We start from the raw sequence: 13,173 nt of genomic DNA, 5'->3' as shown, positions 1-13,173 counted from the left end.
TTTCTCTGGTTACTGTTACTTCAAGTCTAAATGCATGGTGCTGAACAAGGAAACAGGTGATTTTTACTGCTTTCAAGTCAGTCATGTAGTGAGCTGGTTTTTACTGGCATACCCACGCACACAGTTCAGGGTAATTGACTGAACACGTTATTACATAATAATATATCTAAAAAGAAAGAAAGTGATGAGACTTACCAAACAAAAGTGCTGGCAGGTCGATAGACACACAAACAAACACAAACATACACACAAAATTCTAGCTTTCGCAACAAACGGTTGCTTCGTCAGGAAAGAGGGAAGGAGAGGGAAAGACGAAAGGAAGTGGGTTTTAAAGGAGAGGGTAAGGAGTCATTCCAATCCCGGGAGCGGAAAGACTTACCTTAGGGGGAAAAAAGGACGGGTATACACTCGCACACACACACATATCCATCCGCATATACACAGACACAAGCAGACATTACATAATAATACGTTTACTGACAATGGTTGGCACTCTAAAATTCTTGCAGAGGTGCTCTCTGAAATGATTACATGCTGCAGTTGTATGACTGCGGTAAATAGCTTGACCACTGATCCCAGAGGGTGCACACCCCTCAGTGATCGAGTGTACAGTATGGTCTCACAGCTGCAGAGAGACAAAGGATGCACGTCAGGCTAAACAGAAAAATTACCTCTTTCCTCACAGGGCACCATTTAATTTGTGAACTTGACAGGATGGGATGAACAATCGGCATCTGTTCAAATTCTCAAATCCATCGGCACGGAGCTCGAGTTGTACTTCACCCACGTGGTCTGCAGCTGACAGAATCTACACACACACACACACACACACACACACACACACACAGTGTGGCCTCAGCAGTCAGAGACTGTGGGCATGTGTATGTATGTTATATCTCTGACAAAGGCCTTATTGGCAAAAAGCTCATTTTCTGACAGTCTTTTTGTTGTGCCTATCTGCGACTCAGCATCTCTGCTATAAGGTGAGTAGAAACTGTCTATTTCATAATTTTGGAGAAATTATGAAATTAGTTCACACATCTGGGAAATAAGTTATATTTCAGGCATCCTTCTTCAAACAAAATTTCTTGAAACTTTTTGCTAAGGTAATCAACTAAGCAGGAATATTCTAATATTTATTTATTTATTTTTAAATTAGCATATGTCCCACCAATTTTTTTCAGATATGACATGGGGAAACTCATCCAGCATATCGCTATTGTAGCTGTAATCTACAACGAGCAATTGTTTCGGTAGTTAAAATAATATTTCATTATAACAGGTACATTGCTACAGATGAAGTGGTGTTACATCACAGATTCCTACAGCCGAGAAAAATGGAGGTTAACTGGAAAAGTGGTTGTGCAGCTACTAGAAAAACATCATATTTCTATTTTAATCTGATATTATTCCAACATATGATCACTTGACTCCTGCATATGCACGGCAGTGTATCACCCAAAAATGCAGAGAATCAAGTCTGACCAAACGTGAAGTTTCAATTGGAACGATCCAGGCTAGGGTGCTGGATAAGACGAGGACGGCACAAGCCGAAACTGGTAGACAACAAATGGTCATGCTGCAAACATCAGCAGAAGCTGTGCAGCAAATGGTCACACAAAAGATGACAGATAAGTTAGATTATTTTCCTTATCTTTGGTCAGCACCTTCAACAAAATACCTCAGCACCTGAATATGTCTGTGAAATGACAGATCTTAAGTACTATACAAGAAGTTCAACCAGGTCCTAGTTGTCCAAATGGATCTTCCTATTTACACTGCCCACAGCACATTTTATTATGTTCACAATCATCATCTTTATAAAATTAGTTATTGATTGCACTACGTGCCAGTGAAGAAGAAGCCAACTTAAATTGGGTAATATTAGTGTACACCAGATACAGCAAAACAAAATTATAACGCAAGTTGCAAGGGATGGGGGTAGTTGCTGAAACAATTGGTATTTGGTGATATCAGTTTTTGTGTTTTCAGTTTAACCTGGCTGTTGAAAACTACTCAAAATAACAGTTTTCTGAAATAAGCAATTTCCGGGTTTCACTTATATTATTTCCAGGAATAAATGTAGACTTCAAATAAAGTTTGAAAAATTATAATGAAGGTGGACAAATAGGAGATTTTGATCGATATGGTTTTGAGGCTGTGGCAGAAATTGGTGTCTTTGTTTCCAGAAAAAGAGGATGAAGGTGAAGGGGAGAGGTGCAACAATGGTGAGAGAAGGAGGTCACAAGCTGACGGCTTCCCTACATCTTCACTTTTGAATGGTATCAGTTTTTCACCCTGAAGCAACCACTAAATTAAAGCTTCAGTTATTATCCCAAATTTATAGCATGTCATTAGCTGTTTTCTCTTTGCATTATGTCACAAGTTTGTTGTGCCTCCTCCAGTTTCTAATCTTTTAAAGCAAACACTTCCAAACTAGGGAGGTGCCATTCAGCAATACTGCCAATGTCCAAGAATGACAGTGAGAAACTTAAGTATCGGCCAAATGGGGGCACGTCTTGCACACACCAAGTACATGTGTACCATCTAATACACCACACCACTCGATAACAGGTACAGTAGTGTCTCTGTGCCGATTTTTATGCCTTGATTCTGTTGCTTGTTGTAACTATGGGCACTAATTAAAACAGCATTGAACGCTTTTTCCACTTTCTATAATAACCAAATGTTTCAACCAATGGAAATTTTGTGAATAAACATTACTCGTTTTTAAAGGGTTTTATTTAAAAACAGGCAATTTAGCAGTGCTGCTACAGCAAACTGATATTATCGTTTTTTACCATGTGATTAGTGAAAAACAAAAGAAACCTATTATAACTGAGATAGAACAAATACCAAAAGACAATGCTTACTCACAGCTAAAATATCGGTATTGGATTTAACCGCTCTGTTTTCCCCGTTCCTAGTCCATTGTTGATATCCATTACTATCCAATAAAATGTGAATGATAAGGATTTTTCACATTATAAGAACATATCTGCAAGCCACAGGCATCCGTATATAGTTGCATTTGCCTTGAATGATTATATATATATGTCTATCACATAAATGTTTTAATTTCATTCTTGTTATAAATGATTATATAAGAATATGTAACTTTTATATCTTTAATGTATGCAGAAACAAAAAGTATTGGTAGCTGTTTAGCAGGTGGATATCATATAAAACAAAATAAATAAATATATAAACTGAACCTTCAAAGCCATGCTGGATTTAATACTTCCAGTGCTAAAGTGCAGTATTTTAGATTAGATTAGATTTACTTTCATTCCAATTGATCCGTAGTGATGAGGTCCTCCAGGATGTGGAACATGTCAGAAAAACAACAATACATGACAAATATTTACAACTAAAACAAATAAGCTAATGTACCATTCCACAGGTACCAAAATGATTGTCATTTTTTAATGAACACTAAGAGTCATTTACAAATACTAATGCACTGAATTTAAAATAAAGTTTTTTATTTATTTATAAGGTAATACAACTACTGTAATACTTATTTACAATGAACACATTACTGCACTGAAATGGTGCAGAAGTTAGATTATACTAACACACACACACACACACACACACACACACACACACACACACACACACACACACACACACACACACACACACATTTTCAATGAACACATTACTGCACTGATATTGTGCAGAAGTTATGTTGTACTTATATACAAATCAGTTGGTTTTACTAAGAAATTCATCAATGGAGTAGAAGGAGTTGGCCACCAATAAATCCTTTAGGCTTCTCTTAAACTGAATTTCATTGGTTGTTAAGCTTTATATGGCTGCTGGCAAGTTATTGAAAATGTGTGTTCCTGAATAATGCACACCTTTTTGTACAAGACTAAGTGACTTTAAATCCTTGTGAAGATTATTCTTATTTCTAGTATTGATTCTATGAATTGAGCTGTTGGTTTGAAAAAGTGATATATTTTTAATGACAAATTTCATTAAGAAATAAATATATTGGGAAGCAGTAGTTAGTATCCCTAGTTCCCTAAACAGGCTTCTGCAGGATGTTCTTGAGTTCACACCACATATAACTCTTACTGCACGTTTTTGTGCCCGGAAAACTTTAGCTTGGCTTGATGAATTACCCCAAAAAATAATCCCATATGACATTATGGAATGAAAGTAAGCATAGTATGCCAGCTTTTTCATTTTTATATCCCCTATGTCTGACAAAATTCGCACTGCAAACAGAGATTTGTTAAGATGTTTCAGCAGTTCTGTGATGTGCTCCTCCCAGATGAATTTATTATCAAGCTGTAATCCCAAGAATTTAACACTGTCCACTTCTTCTATCTTCTTGTCATCGTATGTTAGACATATACTCTTGGGACACCCCTTACAAGTTCTGAACTGCATGTAGTGCGTTTTTTCAAAGTTTAGTGACAAAGAATTGGCTAGGAACCAGTGATTAATGTCCACAAATATTTTATTGGCTGATATTTCTAAGACTACACTTGATTTGATATTTATTGCAATGTTTGTATCATTGGCAAACAAAACAAACTTGGCATCTGGTAATGTTACTGATGAAAGGTCATTGATATACACAAGAAAAAGTAAGGGCCCCAAAATGGAACCTTGTGGGACCCCACATGTAATTAGTTCCCAGTTGGATGATGCCTGATAGCTTGATACATGTCTCTTTCCTAATAACACCCTTTGTTTCCTGCCAGAGATATAAGATTTGAACCATTTTGCAGCATTTCCTGTTATACTATAATATTCTAGTTTACTTAAAAGGATATTGTGATTTACACAGTCAAATGCCTTTGACAGATCACAAAATATACCAGTTGCCTGCAATTTTTCGTCTAATGAATTAAGCACATTTTCACTGTAAGTGTAGATAGCCTTCTCAATATCAGAACCTTTTAGAAATCCAAACTGTGGCTTTGACAGTATGTTATTTGAGATAAGATGGTTATAAAGACGACTGTACATTACTTTTTCGAAAATTTTTGAGAATGCTGGCAACAGTGAAATTGGACGGAAATTTGATGCTATTTCTTTATCTCCCTTCTTAAACAGTGGCTTAACTTCAGCATATTTCAGCCATTCAGGAAATATTCCGCTAATAAAAGACTGGTTACACAGATAGCTTTAATATGTTACTTAGCTCAAAATCACATTCTTTAATTAACTTTGTTGATATTTCATCATACCCACTAGATGTTTTTGATTTTAAAGATTTATGATGGACATTATTTCTGTTGGGGTAGTGAGGGTCAAATTCATATTATGGAAGTTACTTGAAATGTCTGGTCTAAGGTAATCCATAGCAGCATCTACCGAACCTGACAACCCCATCTTTTCAGTAACAGTTATAAAATGTTTGTTAAAAAGTTCTGCAACACTATACACATCTGTCACCAATGTATCATTTACTCTTAATGCTATTTGTTCCTCTTCATGTCTGGTTCTACCGGTCTCCTCCTTCACTATATCTCATATTGTCTTTATTTTGTTATCTGATATGACTATCTTTTCCTTGTAATATATTTGCTTTGACATCCGTATTACAGTCTTTAATATTTTGCAGTATTTCTTATAATGTGCTATAGCATCAACATTGGAAATGTTTCGGATTGACAGATACAGTTTTCTTTTTGTTTTACAAGATACCCCTATTCCTCGAGTAATCCATGGCTTCTTTGTAGACTTTGCTCTACCCTTGGTAAGTTTTGGGGGAAAGCAGTGTTCGAATAAGGTAAGCACTTTATTAGCAAAAATGTTATATTTTTCATTCATGCCATGAGCACTGTAAACATCAGTCCAGTGAATGTCTCTGAGGAGTGTCCTAAAATAATCCATTTTTGGCTTACTGATTACCCTCTTGAGCTCAGATTTAACAGATTTTATATCCTATTCAGTATTAACATTTAACAGAAGGAACTGCATGTCATGGTCTGAGAGGCCATTGACTATTGGTTTTGTAATATAATTTTGTTCATTGGACTTTTCTATAAAGATATTATCAATGGCTGTTTGTGAGCAAGTGGCTATCCTAGTGGGGAACTTTACAGTGGGAATTAAGTTGAATGATAGTGTTACTAACTCAAATAAGTTCTTATTGGGAGAGTCTTTAAGGAAATCTACATTGAAATCAGCAGCAACCACTATTTCTTTGTTTTTGGTTGTTAAATGGGCCAGTACAGCTTCAAGGTGGTTTACAAACAGATTAAAGTTACCTGCAGGTGCTCGATATACACTTAATATTATGAACGATTTTTTGTGAAATTCTAATTCTGTTGCACATGCTTCCATATGCTGTTCTAGGCAAAATTTATGAATGTATATGTTCTTAAATTTATGACAGTTCCTGATGAATGTGGCAACTCCTCCTTTCTCCATTTCTGATCTACAAAAGTGAGATGCTAACCTAAACCCTGTAACACTTAAAAGTTCTATACCAGTGGTCACATGATGTTCAGAGAGGCAGATTATGTCAGCTGGGTTTGAAGACTAATTCATCTATGCAGATAGTTAATTCATTAATTTTATTTCTCAGTCCTCGAATATTTTGATGCAATAAAGATAGCTGACATTTCTCATTGACTGAGTTAAAATTGGGTGGAGTTAAAATATCTGCTGACAGTTGAAAATTGGTAGTTAATGAATTATAATTTGCCCACTAACAAAATACCATGTGTAGTAGCACTGACACACAAAAGGTCTGTCAAAATCACATTGTTTCTGGTGCAAAATGATGTAAAAGTCAGGAAATGCCAAAATAATATATGTTACCTTCAATCTATCTCTGTACAGTTCCAAATTAGGCTACTAATATAAGTCATAAAATAGCCAGAGAAAGCACAGTTACTACTCAGTAACATTCAAAAACACATTTTCTCTGTATTGTTATTTCTCTTTTGGTTCTCCCAATCATTTTCCAACAATGTATGTACATTTTGATAAACTCTATAGGTATATTAAGATATGGTGATAGATGACAATCACCAGATGTGATGGTACATTCATATATAGATGGATCATCCAAAATCTGACATACTGCTATACAAATGTGGCACTTCTCTTTCTCCTTCCTTTTATCATGCCCTACAGATTCTCAAATGCCATGGACTCTGCCTAGCCTTTCAAATCCACTTATCCACCCCCACCCTGATCCTCTACCACCTTATAAAACTCCCCACTCTCCTTTTACATCTTGAACACCTCCGAATATCCTACGTTATGTGTAAACTTGATGGTACCCACGCCCAAGTTTCCTCACTGGTCACTGCTCAAATCTTTTAATTAACCAAGAAATCTGTCTTATAACTTAAATAATACAACTGAATATGTGTCCTTTTATTATGTCAAACATTCATTTTGTCAACCGTACTGCCAAATTTTATAACAAGTTTTAATATTTTACTTCCAAATGGTTGAACAGCGAGGACTTGTAACTGCTGACAGCCCACCCCCTGCCCACATGGGGCGAAGGGAACGAAATGACAAAAAGGGAAAAATGTTTTGACATAATTACATGAAAGGCAAAAATCTGGCATGGCAATTCCACGTTCCCCTTTCTCACACAGAGTAACAAATTATATAATTGGCATATTTAAGTTGTGTACACAAGAAAAACTTTCACTCACATACAGTTTGCATAATTGTTACCCCTCTTTTATTTTTGTATTTGCTAATGTTGTGTTTCTTTTATATGTTAAGAGATTCATTTTAAGAACAATTATCAAGCAAAAGGGTTTTTAAATTCTCCATAAACAAGGGTAAGACACTGTATTTAATCATTTTGACAAGTGGAACATTTCAATCACCGTTGAAAACGTTTTTTAACAAAGGGAAGGATTTCTGTCGTATGAACATGGAGATTCATTTTATGTTTGTTGACATACTATGGGTATTCTATTAATTGCTGTTATTTTCTACATACTTGGAAGTTCTCAGCATATAGACACTATCAGTACATGAAATAGATGTATGTTGGAAAGGCAGCTCTTCTACACACATCTGCTGGCTTTGTACTAATCATTGTTCCCATTTCTCTTTTCTAAGTTTGCTGGTGGTTGATGATGATAAAATACTATATGTTGCCAATCCGTAATAACGCAAAGAATGACACCGTGTATATTTCAGACTTATACAACTCTAATTCGGAAAAGACGTGAGGCCTAGAGAAGGTAACACACGAATGTCGAATTATGTCTTGTAGACGCAACGTCATGTTCTACACAACTAGCAGTTTCGACTGTTCATTGTCTGTCACTTTCAAGTAAATATGTACGTATTTTCGACATATAGTAGTAATAGTTCGAAAATAATGTCATACACGAAACAAAACATGATAGAATGCAGCAATTTTATATCGAATGTCATAAAACGCACTGGTAATCCAAGTTATAGTGCGCATACACGTGGCCAGATTCACGGTGAAGACCAATCTGGTATTAATCTTTTAATTGTGGTTTTCTGGATATCAGTTTCACTGGCGTATTCTCTCAAAATACGTTATTTAGTATGGCATTATGATCTCTTAATGCCATACGTACGAGGACATGAAAACTGAAGTTAAAACAGTTGAAATCTTAAATTGATCGCCTCCGCGGAAAAGTTAGAACAGTAGTTAAAAAGTAAACTCAAGAATTGAAAAAAAAAAATCTGTCTTGTAAAAGCGCAATATGTTTAATAAAACTCCTTCTACTCCATAGAGGAATTTTTAGATATAAATTAAGAAAAAAAGAAAAAAATATTAAAAAAATAAAAATAAAAAATAAAGAAAAACAAAAAAACAAAAAAATAAAGTTGTTATATTAACTTAAGTATGTTGTTAAATTAACCTAATTATGTCATGTATTGGAAAATTCGACTCGTTCCACATCATTACGAAATATCGTATTCATGATCCATGGAACTAGTATTAATCTAATCTAATCTAATCTAATGACTTCAAAGTTCTGCTTGCTTTGTTACTAGCGTCGAAATCAAATCAGAGGATTAAAATAAGTCACTATAATATAACATTATTCTAACGCGACATGAATATATTTAAATTCACTCCCCTGTTCCGTTAAATCCAGGGCTATTAAAATCAATCCCGGCATATAATCACTTGACCTTTGACGTAAAACTTGCGTCACTGTGTACTTCCTACTTCAGCTAATCAGCTGTATGGCCCTTGCCATATTTTTGTATGCAGCGATGCTAGCGCTCAAAACATGTCACACCTTGCAGTGAACAGAAGACAAGCGACTTCTTTGATCAATAAGGCCCTAGAATTGATCAAATATTTGACGACATTTGACAAAGTTCCCTATTACACCATCACATTTCTTTGACAAAGAACTTTCTGTGACCTGTCCTGACTCTCCATTGGCCAGGTCTCAAACAGATTTCGAGCAGGTACAATCGACTCGGACACTTTCGTGTGGTCATGACTGTCCGTGATAGCTATTCGATCAAAACTGCCATCATATTATTACAAAACTAATCGATACGTGAATATTCATCTCCCGAAAGATGATAAAGCCTTATTTTCTTATTTGTTGAAATACGTGACACCCAGGCCTTGCAATATTACGCTGACTGATGAAATGTTTGTCAGCCAATCAGCAATAAGTTGACGCTTTCGGGTATCCCCCGATTTTTTTTACCGTCACTAGATAAAGATATAGTTGTAAAGGCTCACTGTGTCCACGTCGTTGAACAAGTAAGTGTGGAGGTGAGTATTGCAGATGTTAATAGCTCTGTACCACATAACCGTAGTGAATTTAGTTAGTATGAAATCTGCGTTATAGTGCTTATGAGGAATTATCCATACGGAAGTACCGTAGTTAAGAATTGTCGGACTAGAAAAAATCGAGAAATATAGTTAAACCTTGGTATATTAGTTTTCATGACGTTTACGCAATTCATGAGTATAATTATGCATGGCACTGAAAGTTTGCCAGACAGCTTGGGTTGCATTAGGTACAGCTGTGATAGGCAATTGTTTTCCAACGTAGATGGAGAAGTGTTACTGTTTTTCTTTCGTTGCAACGGTTACTCCAGAATAACCGTTTGGCCCACCTCTATACCAGAGTTTGAAGTTTATATTGAATTCCAGCGTATTGACGAAAACGTGCGGACAGGCTCATGCGGCAGGCGTATTTATTATCATTGTTACATGGTATAATGTTTTGAGGAAATTCTATATGACGATATGTTCATGGAATTAATTTTTACATCTTCAAATGTGTTTTACACAGTTAGTTATGAAATACAGGTTACGAAGAATAACATTGAAATATATTTGCACTCATATATAGCCTGTGGTTAACAACCAGTCGTATTTAAAAAACTGTGGCATTCATGTATTTAAAAAACTGTGTGGCATTCATAAAGTTAAGAGTTCTCTAGAAGCGATTAAACAGCGTAAGAATCGGAACACTGTCGGTATTTACGTCTCGCAGAGGAATGTGACAAGCACTTGGCTAGAGGTTGTGGCAACAGCTGATCTTAAGTAGCAGTAGCAGCACAAATCGAATTACTGGGCAGATGGGTTAATGTTTGTCTTATATGTCGATCCACAAATTTAAGAGCGAATAAACCAAAATAAATATATAAATAAGTAGCCTCTGAGAGAGTAGCACGCACAGATCACAAATTAATGCACAGATGGTTTTATTTTTATCTTATCTGTTTTCTAAATTTAAGAGCGAATAAACCGCAAGGATGTAGGTGTCATATACACCGTATTTATATTAGTACCGGTTTTCTACGATGACTTACTTTAGCACAACAAACCGTACTAAACATTAAGCGTTGTAGAAAGATCTTATAATGCAGTGTATCACTGAAGCTGCATATTTTCTTAATACGTTAGTATAAATAAGAAACCACCGAGCACTGTACAACGTTAGCTTCGCCACCATGGCAGAGTACATACCAACGAGTTAAAATTTCATAAGAGTGGCTATAGGTCCGCCATGTTTGAAGCAAGTTTTGTCCGCCATGTTTTCTTTAGTCAAGGCTTTCGTCTGCTGTGTCCCACCCCCTTGTAACTGCGTTTGACTTACTTGAAATAGCCCATATTAGCTTTATTTTTTCTAAAACAAGCAATAGACAGCAGTGATTTCAGTGTACACTGACAGCAAAAAGGGATGTTTTTGTCGAAATATGGCTAAACTTTTCGATGTAGATGACACCATCAATGACCTACCTCATCACATAAATAGTACTACCATATGCTATGCAGATGACACAACCCTCCTCACCTCACATCAGAACATCTCAGCTTTGGACAATAACACACAGGAATCACTCAAATCAGCCATCCACTGGTTCACATCCAATAAATTACTGTGTAACTCAGAGAAAACACAACAGCTTCTCTTAGGGTTACCCAAAACCATAGAAAACAAAACTGTAAAACTATTAGGAATGCATATTGATTCCAAACTTAACTGGGAAGAACACGTAAATCAGGTTTGCAAAAAGCTTTCAAGAGTCTCCTATCTCCTTTGGAAACTTAGGGACATGATTAGCATGAACTTTCTGAGAACAATGTACTGTGGACTCTTCCAGTCACATATTACATATGGCCTTCTCATATGGGGGCACAGCTCTCACAGTAACAAAATTTTGTTGATGCAGAAAAGAATGCTGCGCATAATGTGTAAAGTCGGTCCCACGGAGCACTGTCGTCCTCTCTTTATAAGGCTAAGACTGTTGACCATTGTAAACTTGTATATTTATATCTGTGTGTTACACATTAAAAACAATGGTATGGAAGGTGTTGTCAGGGAAGAAATTCATAACTACAACACTAGAAGGAAGGCAGATTATGATATACCAAGACACAGACTAACAAAAAGTAGTAACTCACACAAAGTGAATACCTTAAAAATATTCAACAAACTACCGCAATCTGCTCGGGACATGCCCACAAAAATTCTTAAACAAAATTTGTACAATTGGTTATCTGACAATCCATTTTATTCTATGCAAGAATATTATGATCTGAGTAGCACAGAGATAAACCTGTAATTGCATAATTAACTTAATTAACTACTATATATACTGTTACAAAATATTTCATATCTAATACCTTTGTATTTCAACTGTGTTAGGTAACTACTTTATTTGCCAGTGTTATGATGTGTTGCGTAACTACTGTGTTTGCTACTACAATGTAACTCATTTTTGGTACCTTTGTATGTATCTGAAACAAGAATATGTATTAAGCATTGTAGTCACCTGCTTAAGGTTTATGTTATTTGTAAGTTACTCATATGCTAATTATATCTATGCCTTATATATAGTGTCTGGAATATTAATATTATTTTATGTACTGACGAAGCCTATTTCATCTTGCATTATCAATGGCTAATAAAGAATCTTGAATCACAAGACAACTCAAATAAGTCTGTCCATCCACTATAACGTTACTTGTTGCCCATAAATTAATGCAATTAGAGCAGGTACCACCAGAATATTACGGTGAAACTTCTAAACATGCTGTGGTTAACTATTAGAAACAGTAACGGGCGCAGAAATGCGATATTTTTGTCGTTATTTCAAAGTAAACAGTCAGCCTCAAAAACCAGTACATTGTGAACGAGAATATTATTTGAAATATGTGTTACAAGTAGTTAACACAAGCATAGTAATTCAATAACAATAATAATCTACAAGAAAAGTAAAATAATTTATTTACATTTAATTTTTACAATGTTCTAACTGACTTTCGTATTTTTTCAGTCTTTTCACTGACCTTTAAATAAAATAAGCTTCGTGTATAGTTGTCTCACAACTTTACCTCTCTGCTCAGATGATTTTGATTTGCATAAGTGATTTATTCGACATACAAAATAATGTTTGAGCAGCAGTTTTATCAGTTTAACATAATGGGTTTATTCACCAAATTCAGTTTCTGTAAAAAGATGTTCATTGTTTATAAATAAGGAACCTCTCACCAATTGCAACACTTCTGTCTGGAACCTCAACAAAACATTTTTATGACATTTCAGGATTATGTCCTCATTATTTCTGAAAACCTTCAAGTTTCACAACATCATTAGCTGGATTGATTAAACTGGTTTTCACATCTTTCACTGCAATCAATCCAGTTCTTTTAGCCTCAATACAAGCAAAAATAACTTCTAAGCAGTCAGTACAGTTAATTTT

General features: G+C 35.4%; 1 protein-coding gene across 2 annotated transcripts in view; it reads left to right on the top strand.

Moving 5' to 3' along the window:
• The first annotated feature begins 9,653 nt into the window (after window positions 1-9,653).
• The window catches only part of LOC126202889 (protein argonaute-2-like), a 333,247-nt gene continuing 329,727 nt past the window's right edge, over window positions 9,654-13,173 (top strand). The window contains exon 1 of one of the 2 annotated variants that reach the window (XM_049936951.1): window positions 9,654-9,727. The gene's annotated coding sequence lies outside the window, so the exon portion shown is untranslated. The remainder of the gene's footprint in view (window positions 9,728-13,173) is intronic. The other variant, XM_049936952.1, reaches the window with a different exon arrangement.

Source organism: Schistocerca nitens, chromosome 9 (assembly GCF_023898315.1).
Source record: "Schistocerca nitens isolate TAMUIC-IGC-003100 chromosome 9, iqSchNite1.1, whole genome shotgun sequence".
Taxonomy (NCBI): Eukaryota; Metazoa; Arthropoda; class Insecta; order Orthoptera; family Acrididae; genus Schistocerca; species Schistocerca nitens.
This window is presented reverse-complemented; position numbering and strand designations above follow the sequence as displayed.